Raw genomic sequence first — 17,559 nt, 5'->3', positions numbered from 1 at the left:
AAATGCTAAGAAAGCATCTTTACACCTTTTCTAGAATTCTTTATATGTGAATTCTGAAATATTCTAAGATTTTTTATTCTATAATTTCCTTAAACTTATAAAATTTGAAGAAGTTTAAGACACTTTAAAAAACTTTTCATAAATTTAAAATACAAAAAATTCTTAAAAATATGAGATATGAGAGCTTCAGGAATCATAATTGAATTAATATTTTATACGCAAAATAAAAATGAGAAATACATAATCACTAAAAACATGAGAAAGAGAGAGAAACGTTTTAATCTCTTGCTTTCCCAGAAAATGTTTGTTAATATTTTTTATTAAAAATAACAAACTTTGAAACTTTGAAATATATTGGATAAGTTTTGCCAGTAACTCTAATAGTTTTTGAGGCAACCGGCCGCTCTTAACACTTCACGTGGTACCACTCTGCACAAGCTGCTTCAAGTACTTAGGTGGTTCTGGTCGCGAAATTTAAAGCGAAACGACCTATCTTTAGCCACGGATTAATTTAAAGCCGCGCTTCTTTTCTGTCCTTCAGCCAAGCGTGTCTCGACATATTGCCCTAACCGTGGAAAGAGTCACCTAGATACCGAGATTGTTCCGCGCGATATCGCGTCTCGCGATTGGTTTCGCGCGAAGTGGTTCAAGGCCGCGCCGACGACGTCAGAAGTGGCAAACCGGAGGAATTCGGATATATGCATTCTAGTGGCGGGCTTAATTGATATCGAAAATGAATTCCTGCCCGTTCGGCACGTGTGCCATATATTTGCTACTTTGCTCTGTAACAAATGCGCCCATTACGATTCCAATTAAATCAGTGTCTTGCGCTGCCCTCCGTGTCGCATTGTTCTCAAAAATATCCTTAACATCATATTCGGCGGATCAATGATATCGATTACTACTTACCTAACAAATTTAATTATAATATCTCCCAATTAATAAGAAATATGAATAAATAATGTTAGCATTAACAAAAAAAACATAATAATGAAATCAAAATAGATATAAATACATTGAAATTATTTCATTGTATTATTTTAATTCTGGAATGCTATTAAAAATGAGAAGTTCCTTAAATTCTTCAATATTATCTTTTTAATTGAAGAAAAGTACTGTTGAAGAGTTCAAGGTGTAACCTCATTCTAAGAGAATAATCCCACAATCAGAAATAATAATGTATATACTTTATAGGAAAAAGGGATATCGATAGCAAAAATTAATGCGGGACATAGAACGAGGTTTAAAAAAACAGCTTGAAAACACGTTGATTACGCGGCACCGCTGCTCCCCTCTTCAAAAAAAGACCACCAGGACAAACCTCCGGAGTCACCAATGCCGCACCGGTACCGAAACAACACAACCCCCTCGCGACCCCGTCGCCGGCGAGACAGCCACCAATCGCGCGCCGTCGCCCCGTCGCGCCTGCTCGGGGATGACTTTCCGCGGACGCCAGCAGGCGTCGCGGCGTCCGTCTCTCCCCCGATTCACCCCCGACCTCTCTCGCACCCTTCCTCTCCCCCGACGAGCCGGTGAACTCCGGAGCCAACCCCCGGCTGGCGCTCGCTCGCGAAGCAGCGGGCCAGTCGTGAGCTTCGTGCCGTGGTTGCTGGGGCGATGCACCTGGCGCATCGACCGACGTGTGCGACTGCATCAGCAGCAGCAGCAGCAGCAGCAGCAGCAGCAGCAGCAACAGTAACAGCATCAGCAACGAGTGGTGTATTGCGTGTCGCACTATCGTGCCCGTTATCCGTCATCATCGTCGTTGGTGACAGACTCGCTGGAACGACGACGCTCGCACGTGAGCACGTCGCCGCGGCCGCGAGATGAGAGACGTGAGTCCCTTCGATCGGTCCATCTTCTCTCTCACCCTTTCTTTTTCTCTGTCTCTCTTTTACTCGCTCTTTCTCTCTCTTTCTTTCTGTCTTTCTGCCTTTCTCTCGCTCTCTCTTTCTGTCTCTCTCTCTCTCATTGTCTCTGCCCGCCTCGAGCTTCCGTGTGTGCCGCGGCAGAGGAATACAACGGAAAGAACTGGCCATCTTTGAAACCACCCCTAACTGCTCGCTTGCCGCGCGAACTGCGTATACTCGCGATACACGTTCGCGGCATCACGGAGATGTCGTGCCGATCAGACGTCGAAATGGCACCCCGCGTTGTCCGTCTCGCTCGGTTCCTTTCTCTCTGCCCCCTCTCCTCTCTTTCTCTCTCTCTCTCTCTCGCTCTCGCTCTCTCTCTTTTCGTCTCGGGGATACTCGGCAAATCGAGCGCCAGTCGCGGCGCTCGTTCCTCCGGAGAATCCGCGATTATGATATCCGCGAGAATGTACAAACGCGTCAGTCGTCACGCGAGCTGCGGCGTTTGCAATTGGCTTCGCGCTTCTTGCCCGAGGACGAGGTCGTGAGCAGCAGGTGTTGCCTTGAAATGTATTACCCCCCTAATATGAGCCACCTTCCTTCCCATCCGTCCGTTTACTAGAGTAAGATTAGTTCTGACCCTGGAAAAAAATATGAGATTCGTCTGGGGAAGTTCGCGACGTTGAAGTAAAACCGTGACATCGCGATACTCGCGCGGTAATCCGGAAAAAGGCCGACGAGGGGGTTGAGGGAACAGTTTTCTTAGCGGCAAAGTTAAGAAAGACCTTTTAAAGGTAAAGACTTTAAAGGTAAAATTGTCGAGATTAGTTTCTTCCGATGTCGGGGGCTCTTATTGTCGAGATGTCCAACAGTGGAAATCGAGTTTACACGATAATTGGCTTGGCGTAGCATCAGGTGTTGCCTTGAAAAATATTGTCATTGGCAATAAACCGCCTCTAGAAGCTAGGATTGTGACACCTTAGAAATGTAGAGCTAATCGGAGTAAATGTGAGACGAATGTGTCTTATGTTTCGAGATTATCCTTTGACGCGGATCCGTAACTGTTAGCTACTCTCAAAGAACATAATTGTCAGAGGAGGGTCCCCAAGGCCTGTTTACGGCACCCTTCAAAATTAGACCAAAATGACTGGAATCACTTCCTTATACCCTTGAAAGTAATATTTAGTCAATTCCAGCCTAAACGGAAGTATTTAGGGTGTATACTTCAAGTATACATGATGCATCAGCGCGCCCGTATCAAGCATTTCTTTGGAAAACTAAGCGTTTTTGAGAAAAAATGTTTCAGATAAAAGTTGTATAGTTTCAAAGGGGACATAAGATGGTGTTATTGGTTTGACCTTGGATAGTCATTTGAAGGTCACGTGAATGTCGATTTTAATATTTTATATAGAACCCCCTATTTTTACATATTTTGTAGCTAATCTCGAGAGCTTTCCAAAACACACTATCGTAGATCACGTAGAAACATTTATTACAAATACTTCTGAAAGAAATGACTGACGTATTTTCTGCCGCAAGGCTAAATACGAAGTTTTGAAAAGGACTGTTTTAAGAACTGTACGCACCTTTTTGAGCAACTACGATCCCTTAAGCTTTTAATTCAATAAACCAGGTTCTGCTTATGTCCATGGCCTTATATCGGACCCTATCTCACATCTTAATGTCAGAGATACACAAAATGCGTGTATTTCCGTTTAGGCTGGAATTGACTAAATAATACTTCCAAAGGTATAAAGAAGTGATTCCAGCCATTTTGCTCCAATTTTGAAGGGTGCCGAAAACAGGCCTTAGGGACCCTCCTCCTTTCAGCTCTGTAAATGTAGACTCGAGACGGATTTAAAAGCGCTGAGATAAATTCCATCTCGACAAACACGCGACGCATGATAAAATATTAGTTCTTGCGAATCCTTGATTTTGTGAAATAAACCTTCTCGTAGAATTAAGGAGCTGAGATTAGCTCGCTATATCACATAAAAGCATCGGGCCATTACGTAGCTTGTTGTCGCCGTAATTCCAATCAATCCTAAATGCCAAGATTCGAGGTTGGCGGACGGCGGTTGCCTTGAAAAATATTGCGTCAGCTCTGACGCCGCTAATAACCTATTCCAGGAGGCGAGATTACCCTACTCCCTAAAGACGTAATACTAGCTCTCGTATAATATCCGAGCTCAGGAACTGGTTAAAACAAACACGCACACAAACACAAACACAAACACACCCACGCAGAGAAACGTCTCAAAGATATGTGAGGATGCCTAAGAACGGTATAAATTTGACGGTATAGTTTTTCGGATTTATTTTTCTGACATCTTTCGCTTATTTACACAGAGCATCCTATTGTTCCTCTTATCGTTCTCGTTCCTCATCGATCCCTCTGCCGTTCCAGTCGATCTTAGGGAAAACCGCTGACGCGAGTTGGCGGTCCGTTAAAAATTTGATAGGGTTGAGGGCGGTTCCTCGGCTCGGCCTCGACCAAGAAGAAAGAGGTAGAGGCTGTGCACAATCCCCTCTTCCCCTCCCTGCCTCCCCTCTCTCTCTCTCTCTTTCTCGTAACACTTTTCAGCCCTCGACCTCGTGGCCGAAGATCGATCCCCGGTGGTGACGTGCTGCGTGAGCACACCCTCGTGGAAAAAAGCGGTCGCTCGGTCGCGTTAATAACTAATAACGACGACGGCCGCGGTGTATGCGCGTATATGCAGAGGAGTCCGACACGCGACGGCACCTTCTTTCGTTTATCCGGGGCGTCACGAATTCACGATGCTCGCTCGCTCGCTCGTTCTCTGCGAGCGCACGAGCACGTGTCACGTGAACTAAGCGAGAGAACGACGTAAGACAGCAGAGCAGCTTCCTGAGAGCGGAATGGAAAGAGATAGAGAGAGGAAGAGCCATCGCTGACGAATTGCGGGATGACGGAAGCGTTTGGTAACGCACGTGGAGGCGATCTTCCTCGTCGAAGACAAAAATAGCTTTCCATTAACGAAAACGTCGGCGGTGTTCGTCGAGTAGTGCTTGACCTCCGTGAGCGATTAAAGGAAAAAGAGGCTTCCGCTCGACTAGTCGCACACTATGAGAGATCGATGAGAATCGTTTATTCCGTAGTTAATTAACAAGTAGTCTCTTCACTCTTGTAGAATCTTCATTCGAAGCGAATAACTTTGATTACCGCGACACCCGATTCTCAGCTTTGAAAGTGATGATCAACCTCGTGCAGTAATTTTCAACGAGGAACGTCGTCCTGCCTGTCGCCCATTTCCGATCACATTCCTGGAGAGAGAGAGACAGCTTGAATGTGCTGCGAATAATTTAAATTGCCCGTAATCCGCGTACTTACAAAACAGCTCGTTTATTTGACGTTTGATTATTAAGATATTACGCGGATGACACGCTGGAGTGCTCTCCAAGCATTCGACAAGAGATTGAATTTTAAAACCAAGAATCAATTATTTTTTATGGTGTAAAATATAAAAACAAAAAATCTTATATTGAAAATACATCAGCTATGTGATAAGATTCTAATAAAAACAATTTTTCTTAATTAGGGATCACATATTGAGAGTAACTCGCTTTTTTAATAAATCAACTTCTCGAAATGCATTTTTTGAAATAATGAAGAAAATTCTCTTTATTGTGCCACGTGTGTGATATAAAATTTTTATACAAATTTCAAATGTTCATATATAATTCTGCTAGACTGTAACTTCAGAAATCGCTCAGAAACTTTCCTAAAAGCGCAAGGGATTTCAGCGCAAAACAGATAACTTGTTTTGATATTTAATTATTAAGATGTTACGCGAACGACACGCTGGAGTGCTCTCCGAGCTTTCAATAAGCAAAAATCAATTATTTTTTTGTGGCACATAAAATATAAACAAAACATTTTATATCCAGCTATGTCAGGAAATTCTAATAAAAACAATTTTTCTCAATTAGACGTCATCATTAAATAGCTTTCTCAGTAAATTATTCAACCAATCTCCCGAAATGTAATATTCATTTTTGAATTTAAAATAATGAAAAAAATCTTCTTTATTGTGCCACGTATGTGATGTAAAATGTTCAAGTTTCAAATGTTCATAAAAAATATAATTCTGTAGGTATATAGTATCGTGCTAGATTGTAACTTCGGAAATTGCTCAAGAACTTTCCTAAAAGCGCAAGGCATTTCCACAAAATAGATCGTTTGTTTGATATTTGATTATTAAGATATTACGTGGATGACGCGTTGGAGTGCGCTCTTCGAGCATTCGATAAGAAACTGAACTTTAAGAGCAAGGATCAATGCTTTTTCATACGTTACGATATGAAAAACCGTAAACAAAAAATAGATTATATTGGAAACACATCAGCTACATGACGAGATTCTGACAAAGGCGAGTTTTCTTAATTATAACATTATTGGATAGCTCGCTTTCTCAATAAATTATTCAATCAAGCTGTCGGTTTTCGAGATGTAATACGAGATGTATTGTGTAATTTAAAATAATTAAAAAGATCTTCTTCATGCCACGTGTATATGATAAAATGTTCATACAAATTGTTCATAAAAAATGTAAAATTCTGTGAACAGTGGCGTAGTGGCATGCTGGACTGTAACTTCGAAAATCGCTCGGAAACTCTCCTAGGAGCGCGAGAGACCTCGCATCAATAATTTAAGAGGCGTACGTTCCCTGCGTTATGTACACGTCTAGTGTGTGCGACAAGTGCAACAAACTCAACGACGCCCTCGTTCTTTTTTTTTTCCTCCACTTTGTTCGGTTTCGCTCTCTCGCACGGAATGCATTAAAGGGCGGCTTGAATACGCGGCTCGGCCGAATGTCGAGTTTATATACATAGCTCACGTGGCACACGCGCGTAAACGCTATAAATGTAACTTGGACAGTTCCGACCCTGTCCCGTTCGATCGCACAGTAAATTCTGAATACACGCGTGACAGTCACGCTAACCGTCACGGGAAATTGGTTTCAATCCCTGCGTTCCCTCCCCGCTCGAGGCTCGCCCCTCGCAATGAAATGCCATCGATCGTTCCGCGTATATTTCCAATAATTAAAAAAAAAAGATCTTTTCCTGCTCGTAAACTGTTTTGTAAACTAGAAAAATTGGCAATAAAAGAATTGAATTTAAGAAAATGTTTACTTTCAAATTTTGAAGGAAATTATAGAAATGATCTCCGACTTAATAATCGATTTTAAACTCTTGTGGTTTCATCGTGTAAAATATAATAGATAAAAATATAATATAAAACATATTATATTTTATATTTATTTTCTATTTTTACATGCTTTATTTTGTGTTTTATAAACAATAAGAATAATAAGTACTTTCAAATATTTGTTAAGCATTTATTATTATTTACATAAAACTGCAAATGCAGGAATAGGAATAAATGCATATTAATTAAGCATTCTGTAAATATAACGTGAACGCCAGATGTGTAAAATAAATACGCATAAATAAAATATGCTACTACTACATAAATATTTACTCGGATATTAAAGTTGATATAAATAACAAATGCAAAAATGTTTTTAATTGCCTAAAATTCTCAAAGAGATTCAAAGATTTAGAAGAAATTTTCAAGATTATTTTTGAAATTTATACTTATTGGAAAGCAATATAAATCTATTATATTGTACATTCCATGTTATAATTTCTACAAAATGTATATTAAAAGTAAGCAGTCATAAATTAGTGTAAATAAATCTAATTTCATTTTGACGGTATACCTACTTACTGGAAACATTGAAAAAGATCTTTAAATAATAATATTGTTTTAACATATCAAAATCGCAAAAAATTTAATCACAATAAAAGTAGTTATACATTCAAAGATAAAACTATATAAAGATTACAGTCTATATAAACTTGATTTTTGAAGTTCACATAATTGCCGAAATTTGTCTTTCTTTTATTTACGTCGATGCCGACGCATCATTTACCGTGTCATTTTTATCCGCGTTTCCTGAAAGAATCTCTCCGTCATCCTTCGTGAATCCGAGAGCGAAGGGTCGACGAAGCGCGTGACGCAAAAATAAGTCATTGTGGACGACGCCATCATTGATCGCGTTGCTTATAAATGTCTCTCCCTGTATTATTAATAGATGGATTCGCCGGGGCGTTTATATTCATGATTATCGAATGTATCGGCTCGCGGTGATTTCGGGCAATTTTCCCTCCGAATCCGCCGCAAGTGCGCGATTTCTGGTATTATACCCTCTCCGTACGTTTATCGAATATCGTTAGTTTATTCAAAGGATTCACGTTTTCGCACACGATTAATTAAATTGCCGCGCCACTTCACCGTTAAAAAAAATTCAATGATTAATACGCAACGTGCTCGGCATACGGACCTTCGTATACGAGAATGTTTAAATGCGAGTTCTATGATAAATACGCGCCGGTGATCGCGATCGCGATATCGTGATCGAAATAAATTACTTCAGATGCTTTCGAGCTAAGTGCAATTCAGGGGGAGGGGGGCTGGGAGGGGGGAATTTACTTAGCGTTGCGGACACACGTTTCGTGAATATTCAACATTGCGACGTGCACCGCCACGCAATGCGGTAGCAATTCGCGACGTTGGCGCGCTAACGCGAGAACCGGGAAGAAAAAGGGGGAATGTAAGGGAGAATGATGTAAGGGCTTGCATGGAAAGACGCTGACTATTTTCCCTGAGTAACGTACCGTAAGCGTACCGCTTTTTACGACTGGCGTGACGCGAAATTGGAAAAGTTAACGACTGCCACGCTAATGGAGAACATTGCATTTAGTTAAAACGTTAGTGCCGTGTGTGGGAAATATTATTGCTTGTCTAACAATTGCGCGGGCTCTCAAACTTGTTTTCCACGATTCCCAATTCTAGATAACTAAAATTAATGATCGTTATACCAGCAGCCGAATCAAATCTTCATTTAATTGAAATTTTTGAAGCATGTATAAAAAATACAGTCATTTATAATATATATATATATATATAATAACGAGATACTTATTTTGTCATTCCACAGCCATATATGCTCATATTTATTTTAATTCTGCAATTATTATATTATTCATCTGCCGTTATTCATTTTGCGTCACAAATTTCGTCATTAATAAATTATCTCATTATAACATCATTCTATTTATTTTTCACATTTGCTCCTTTTATCTCTCAATATAACGCGCTGTATTTAATATAATTAATAGAGCGTAAAGAAAATAACAGTTTCAGTTGAAATTTATATCGGGTTCATGAACAACCTTCCGCGCCGCTTACATTTTACATTAATTTCCTCTCTGGTTTCCAAGATTTCGGTATATATATTTGTTTCCGTAGATCCGCCTGTCGAGATAGCGGCGAGAGAGCAAATTCGATTAAAAGAACGGCGAAAAACGGCGAGGCGTATCGAAACATATTCATAAGCTGCCACGCGACTGCAGCCATTTATTCCCGCGAAGCAGGTGTTCCTTTTGCCCGCGTCAGATACCGATCTCGGTTCCGTGACCAATTCGCTTTTCACACCTCATCGAGCTCGTTACTCCGAGCGCCGCGCTGCCGAAATCTCGCTCGGAGAGCGAGCCAGCCGGGGCGTGGAAATTGACATTGTTTCTACTGAATATATACACATACGTTTCGCTCGTAGTTTCGTTCAAGCTGTCTATACAATCTTCAAAACCTTAAAAAAAACTCTTAAAAAAATATGGAAACTCAAGTGCGGGAACGAGTATAGCAAAGTAGGTTCTCGCGAGAGACGCGCGCGGGTCGAGGGAGGGAGGGACGCCCCGAGGAATCCTGCAAATCATCCCCCTCGAGCGGTGCCCTTGGCTGGTCGGCGTTCGTGACTGTGTTATAGCACGCACGTGGTTATTGCACGAAACGCGGAAGGCTGGTCAGGTCAGGCTCGCCCGTCGCCGGCGCGCCGCGGCGGTTCGTGTTGCATTGCACAATCGCGCAATGCCAGGGCGACCTGGGTTCGATAGGACGACCTGTGGTGTATTTATAGGCGACGTGTGTATACATACTGGCCATCGGCCGCGCATAACCCGCGCACAATTTGCACACATTAAGCCCGATCACATGTTTCGGTCGGGTGATCCGTGAATTCTGTCCCCGATTGCATCTCCGATGCGCTATTCAATTCCTCGCCTTAATCGCGAGCTTTATGATATTGGTTACGATCGGGTTAGCGTGTCGCGACTGCTCGAAAATTTAACGCGACGAAGAATAACTTGAAGCTTCGGTTGACGAAAGAGACGAAACTCATGATAAAAATATTTATTACCTGTGGCGCTATTAAGAATTTTATCTAAATTAATTTGTGTCTATAAAATACTTGTGTCTCGATTTAAAAATTATATCTTTACCAGTCTTTTCGTGAGAACTTTGAAAAGAAGAGAATCTTCACCCAACGCCAAAGTATCCATGGAACATTCTTATTTGTAATAATTAATGACACAATATTTTTATTAATTACTAAGTTAATCAATTTAAATTAATAATAAACACTTTAGAAATATTTAATATCGGGAGTCTAAATTTGTAAAGAATGCAATTCCAATTTCCATCAAATGTCAGACAAAAAAATCGACATATTCATTTATAGATTTACACACATTTAGAATTCTAAATTCAGCGTCTTATCATCGCGTAAATATTTCAGGGCTCGGTTTGTAACAATTATTAAACAAACGATCGATGTCAAGAAGGACAGTTGACAGGGGATATCGGTCAAAGTGTCGTCTCCTGTTGCGGCGCAGCAGCGCCTGCAGTCGCAATATTTCACGGCGGGGCGGCGAGGGGGAGCAGGAGATGGAGGCGCGAGGGCACGCCCGACCTAACATAATACTGCGCTCGCAGTATTATGCGCCGGCGGGAGTGCATACGTGCGACGAGGACTAGGTGTATGTATATATGTATACAGAGTAAGTGCCGGCTCGCCCGATACGCACAATCGCGCCGCGCCGCGCCGCTTCGGTTTCCGCGGAAATTTCCGTGGAAAATTCATGTCGTTTCCACATGTTGCGACATGCGGGCCGCCCACCTTCCCCCCCCCCCCCCCACCCCCACCACCCCGTCGAATGCAATATCCGCCGAACGGCATCCGGAATTATTCCTTTTTGACGTGCACGCTCGGGGGCACGCTTGCGGGAGAAATGCGTTTTCCGCGTCGATTGCAGTTCCGGGCGAGTCGACAGTCGGATTTATATCTCGCTTTCGAATTCGCCTTTTAATTCAACTTCCGCGAAACGCCACTTTCTGCCCTCACCCCATTAAAACTTACAGATGATTTCGTTTGTAGAAAGATTATTTGCTGCAAAGCGTAAGTTAAACTTGTTATTTATTTATTATAAATTAGTCATTAAAAGTGTAAAATTAATTACATACATTTTTTATCAAATAAATATAAAATTTATTTATATAAAAATGTATCCAGAGATTTATCTCGAATTCGAATTGTGGGAAGGATGCTTCTTTCAGTTGCACTTTGACACACTGGAAATTTAATAAAATTTAATTGAATTCAAAGCATCATATAAAATCCATGAACACTTCGAGAAAGTGGATCAAAATTCTCCTAATTTTAATTAATTTTCTCAGTTTCAGGACTGTCTAGAGTATCTCAAAAATTTAGTTTGATTATGTTGCGCTAAGCTCTGCAATGCCTTTTATTGCCCTATATATTTTACAATATATGTTATCTGGAACACCTCCCTCGGATTGCCTTAATCGCGCATTTTCCAGGCTCGTCCGCGTTAATTCCGTATTCCACGTGGCAATTAAGGCTGCGCGCCTTAATGCGCGCACTTAACTGTATCCGATCGGCTCCTTTATCGGAGACGGTGCCTATGAACCAGGATTATTTTTAGAACAACCGGTATATACGGTCAATAGAGCCGATGGCGGCCGTGCTCGATGTGACGTGGCAGAGTGCGGATAAAAAAATTGTTAATTAACTCAAACAAGTTACAAACTATCGACCGAATCACTGCGAAATTCAACACGCCTCGTTTCTACGAGGCTCGATAGATTAATTTTTTCGGGAGGAAGATATTAAATCTGTGAGTCATATTCAGAATGCAATGGACTTATTCGGATTATAAAAGATGAAAAATTAGAAATGCGTTCTAAGAATACAGACTGGATAAAATATATAGACAGACAAAGTAGCAGAAGTCATAAATAGAAGTCATATATTTAAGTAGTTTAAATTTATAATATTTGTATTAAAAATGAGTAATATAGATTTAATGATTTTTTTTTGAATTATGCTCAAGAAGTAATAAAAGTAGTGAAAAAAGTGAAAAGAGGTCGCGCTGCAGGATTTTATGGTTAAATAGCTGGGAGTTGAATGAAAGAGTTTAATAGGTATATAGGAAACCCACCGCCGCGGTCCTTTTTCATTTGATCTTTTTTCAATAAAAGAGAAAGAGACAGAGAAAGAGAGAAAATACTGTTATCGCACTCCTTCGAAATATTATCTAAGAATCAACGTCCTTATTTCGCCCGGTCTTGAAAAACCGAGAATAGCGCGGCGCACTCTCTGAAAGGATTAGCTGCAATCACAACGCCGAGCAATTGTGACGTGACAGGAATGTAACGCAATTGAACAGGAGCGAGAGCGCGAATTCGAGATTCCGGCGAGCCGCGTGAAGCATCCGGCGGCCGGCGCAGCGCGCACGCCGCAATTCATGTCCCGTTCGGTCCCGCGCGCTGCGCGCTTTTTCGCCCGTTACACAATGCGGCGCGATAAATAAATTCCTCGTGAACCGTGAACGTTTAACAAGCCACCGAAACACAACACCGCGGATATGGTGCGCGAGTCTCGGAGGATAATAGACACGTAGCGTTCTTTTATTTTTTGTGAAATTCAGTGTGTCGATTTTTGCTAACGGAAATGTCGCGAGAAGAGTTTCTCTCTGTCTAAAAACCGACGTTTAGAAAGTAAATTTTTCTGTTCAGATAATATTTAAAATGCCGTACAATTAATCTTATATAATATTAAGTGTTAGGGTATTAATTTATATTCCGTGCAATTAAAAGAAAAGAGAGAGGAAGAGAAACAAAGGGATGAATATATGACACGTTATTCTCCCGTGTTAAATGGGAATAATTTTATTCCACCGCGTCAGATATATGTAAACTTCATTTTGATGAAATTTACATTTCTTTGGGCACGCCCGATGGATACGTCCCGTTTTGCATAAAACGCGATTCGGCCGCAGTCGACTCTTTTAGCGGAACGTTATAAATGGTCCCGTCACTCGGTCGGCTCGGCCGGACCGAAATGTAAATTTTTTCAACGATTTATCGACGTGACCGTCATCGAATGTCTTTTTCGCGTCGTGTCGCGTCCCCCGCGAAGTGTAATCGATAGGTACGTATTGTATATTGGCCGCGGGAACGGGATATACACTGAAAAATCGCCCTTTTATATATCGTTCGCATTGCACGCGCGCGCATGGCCGCGCAACTTTAAAAGGAAATGGGACGACGCGACGCGACGCGCGCAAAATGTATTGCGCCACCTTTCACCTTTTGTCGGACGACGCTTTTAGTTATCGTCCACCACCGCCCGAAATTACCCACCCCGGGGAGGAGGGAGGACAATACCTCGATAAATTCATTTCGCGTACACCGTACACGCCATCCGAATTCTAAACACGCGCGACTCGCGTAATGTTTAAGTCGTATACGAGAACCACACGTGGTGGTGCTACGGGGTCCAATTTAATGCCCGTTTTAACTTGACACGCAATTCAGTTTAGAAGGCTTGATTTATCTCGGGAAATCAACGCGTACGGTTTATCTTACACTTTTCTCGAAAAATTGACACGTGTAAGTGATCTCGATCTCAATTCTAACATGCAAAAACTCGTATTTCAAATTTTATGACTAACTAGAGATTTATCTCCTGCTACCTTCTCTTATCTTTCCCTACTTTGTATTTCATCGTTATTAGTTTGTGTAAGTTCCCAGTTTTCTATTAGTTTTCTTAAGTTAAATTTCAATATAAATACGCCAGTCGCGACGACGCGTCCTTCCATTATACAGAATTTTTCACGTGGGCGGAGAGTAAATCTCGGAAAGAATCTCTCTAAAAAGTAGAAAAAAAAGCGAGTCCATCTTGGCATCGGCGAGCCAACTAACATAAGCTCCGCAATCGTGTTGCTCTACCGCGGCCTCTAATCGCGACCCTGCGGGAGGCACGTATACATACGTGTACTATAACCGTCGAGTATAGTAGCAAAGTTACAGCGATCGCGCGACGTGGCGCGACGCGGCGGGGTCCGAGGGGAATGAAATGGAGAGGTGCCGACTGAATGAAGCCGGCTTCAGGTGTTCAGCCGCAGTATTGATCGGCCCACCCTCGTATGTACATGACGGAACACACGATACATGCAGCGGCCCTCACCGCAGCCCACCCCTCTTCGCCGTCTCCTCCTTCTCTAGCCGGTGATCGCCGCAAGAGCGTCCGCTAGGGGCGACTTTCAACTCCCCCTTTCCTCCTCCTTCTCTCTTCTAGCCGGTGGCAAACAAGCGTTTCTCAGTGTCAAGGTTGGCACGGACTGCCCCTCGCGGTAGACGAAATGTCTCGATTGTCAGCGCGGAGTGACGATGATATTAAGAGATACCTATACTGAGCGTTAAATCTACTCGGAAACCCCCGTGACCTTTTCGCCTTTCGTAGGGGGTGACTTGATCTCCGGGACTCGTATTAAAGTATTCCCCGGCCGGGAAGAGAAACGACCGGACTTAAATCTTGAGGCGAATGCTGGGAGCAACACGACTTTATCATTCCTATACTTCGCGAAATGTGATACTTATAAAATGTGAATAACAAATTTTGGAAATAGCATGAAGATATAGTCAAAACCCTTTAGAGGGAATTGCATTTAAGTACAATTGTTTTAACTGTAATAAAATTGTAGTGATTTGTACATAAACGCTGTTGTGTTTTATTGTGAAGCTGATGTAAAATACAGTACCTAGTCGCATGCTTCGAAATACTTCGTGTTATAATTGCATGATGAAGCAAAACGCGAGCGATTTAATTTTGCGAAATAATAATTTTACTTTTTTATGCAAATTAATAGTTTTGCACTAGAATAAAAGTGAATTTATTTTATTTAAACTTATATTTTAACATATTTGGCAAACATAAGCTTAATTAAACCTCAATATTAATTTTTGTATTCTTAAAGAAAATTTGTTTCACACTACCCAGAATTAATTTCCTCATCCATCAGAAATTATTTCAACGTTAATTTACCTGCTCTAAATATCGACTTCTCTAAATTGATCGAAGAACTCGAAGAAGTGAAAAAAGCAACTCGGTTGAACACCCTATATAGAGCTATCGGTTTATCAGCGATTATCTTATAGGACCAACTTCGAACTTTCTTCCGGCGATAACGGAAGACTTCCTTAGGCTATTAAGGGAGTCACAGTTGGGTTTATCCCAGAAAATGATGTCATTACTGCGGCCGCGGCACCATACACGGCAGGCCTCACGTTAAAGATCTCATCTAGGTGATAACCTCACCCGACAATCACGACAAGGAAGTTTCCGCCCGCGACGGATTTAATTGTCCCGTTATTCCTGCCCCGCAGGAATCGATAACGTAATCGGTTCATGTCACGGGAGAGCCCGATGATAACAACGGAAAAAAATTACGATCGATCGCGGGGGTAAAAATAAATCGCGAATATATTCGTAGATGCGTTCGTGGAGGACGATTCAATAAACAGCCCAAGACGCGTAAAAAAAATCTGAATTACTTATTTGAGCACCCCTTGGAGCGTCGTTTGGACATTAAACCGTAAATTCTACTAAGTACACAGGTATATTCGCACACAACAGTAAAGTTGCCAATTCATGAGACGCTGAAAATAAGCGTCAACAAGGTGAACGTGGTTTCGCTTTGACGCTAGCGTCAAAGAAATGAAGTTGAATTTGTTTAATATACAGCGTCGTCGCTGAATCGTCATTAATCGTCCCAGTACAATCAAACATAGACTTCGAAATACGTAAAATATTAATTATTTTTAAGTAATATCTTCAAGTAATAATATTTTATGGATATATAATATATATATAAATAAAAGATATTATTTCAGAAGATTTTTGCTTGCTGAAAATAAGCGTCGAGCGTCAACGTGAAAAGGCACCAGATAGGTGATCAATTGCGATCAGTAGCGACATAAATACGTTTGACGTTTGATTATCGCGTATCTGTTATTATTGCATCGTCATTATTGCAATTAATTATCATCATTTTAATGAGATCAAATTAAAGCGTAAGCGATTAGATTACCACGGTTTGGTCACGTCGCAATGTCTGTAGGAAATATTTCGTCGCTTTTTTTGCAGTAAAATACAGATTTTAAAAAATGCAGGGAGATTTTTCTGTCCGGTTTACCCTAGTTTCTTAGAAAAATCATGCTGAAAAGGCGTGAACGACTTTAGCGCATGAAAGTTTTGCTACGTGAAAGAATTTCACAGTTTTTTTTATACGGAAAGAAGACGAGAATCGCATATCAATATTTTTCGCACACACATGCATTGATTGCCGCGCGAGAGAAATTCTTGCGTTTCCGTTTTTGGCGGAAAGAGCGACTTCCGAGAAAAGGCCTCCATAATAAAACTTTCTTTCAGTTGTTAACGTGGTATTTGAATGTCGAGGCGGTTTCTCCGCCAACATGAAAATGTCTTCCGGGAACTCGCGGTGTCTCCTGACTTATTTACGAGAATCTCGATCGATCTGGCCGACATCCCACTGAAATTCAGGCCGCGGCTTTTACGTTTAAGCCGGCTTCGGGGGCTCGAGTCAAGGATTGCTATTGGTTAACCTTATAATGTACTAGCTGGTTACCCGGGCTTCGCCCGAGATTTTTCAATTAAAAACCGCCTTGGAAAATCAAGGGTTAAAATCGGTAATCGGTAAGTGAAATATCGAAGTTCTGTGTCGCGAGCGAGCGAGCAGTCTCGAAATTCCCGAAAAAACGCCCGGGTAAACCAAGGGATGATGTCGCTGATCGGTAAGTGAAATATCAGAAAAGTGGAAATGACTCAATAGTGTGAAACTCGAGTAGAAAAAGACCGGTTACGACATGCTTAATCCATGAAAACATTTATGCGGTCCGATTTGAAATTAGAGGCATTTAGTTATGATTCAAATTATCAATTTCATCCGAGAGTAATAAATGGGAAAATGGATGCAATATATGATCATTGTCAAGCAAAAAAGTTTAAAACTCAAGCACCTAGAATGTATTATTCATGCGGAAAAGTTAAACTACCGTTTTTAAATCAACCACCCGACACACTCCTTATGTTTGTCCACAATAAAGATATTGAAACATAAATGAAGTCGTTTGAAGAAAAACGACGCCCGGGCGAAGCCCGGGTAACCAGCTAGTCTAATATAAGATTATCATTAAAAATTTGAATAAATGGAAAGAAAAATTTGCACATAAGATTATCATTAAAAATTTGGATAAATGGAAAGTAAAATTTGCCCATTCATGATTTTGCAACCCGTCTTTTGACGTCAATTGACGTCAAAATGACGAATGCTTGCTACCTGGGAATCTATATAAATAAGATTATCATTAAAAATTTGGAGAGATAGAAAGAAAAGTAAACAGAAACTGATATTTAAAATACACCCTTACCTTTTTTCTTTGTCACACTCCTGCTTTCTT

At 41.2% G+C, this 17,559-nt stretch overlaps 1 protein-coding gene across 1 annotated transcript in view; it reads left to right on the top strand.

The window, feature by feature from the left end:
- Nucleotides 1–1,570: 1,570 nt before the first annotated feature.
- Nucleotides 1,571–17,559, top strand: part of LOC112455392 (harmonin-like) — a 76,760-nt gene continuing 60,771 nt past the window's right edge. Inside the window, exon 1 of the mRNA XM_025017291.1 lies at nt 1,571–1,835. The gene's annotated coding sequence lies outside the window, so the exon portion shown is untranslated. The remainder of the gene's footprint in view (nt 1,836–17,559) is intronic.

This window comes from Temnothorax curvispinosus, unplaced genomic scaffold, assembly GCF_003070985.1.
Source record: "Temnothorax curvispinosus isolate PA1 unplaced genomic scaffold, ASM307098v1 QBEX01006035.1, whole genome shotgun sequence".
In the NCBI taxonomy this organism is placed as follows: Eukaryota; Metazoa; Arthropoda; class Insecta; order Hymenoptera; family Formicidae; genus Temnothorax; species Temnothorax curvispinosus.
Note: the sequence above shows the minus strand (reverse complement) of the source record. Positions and strands in the feature narration are given on the sequence as shown.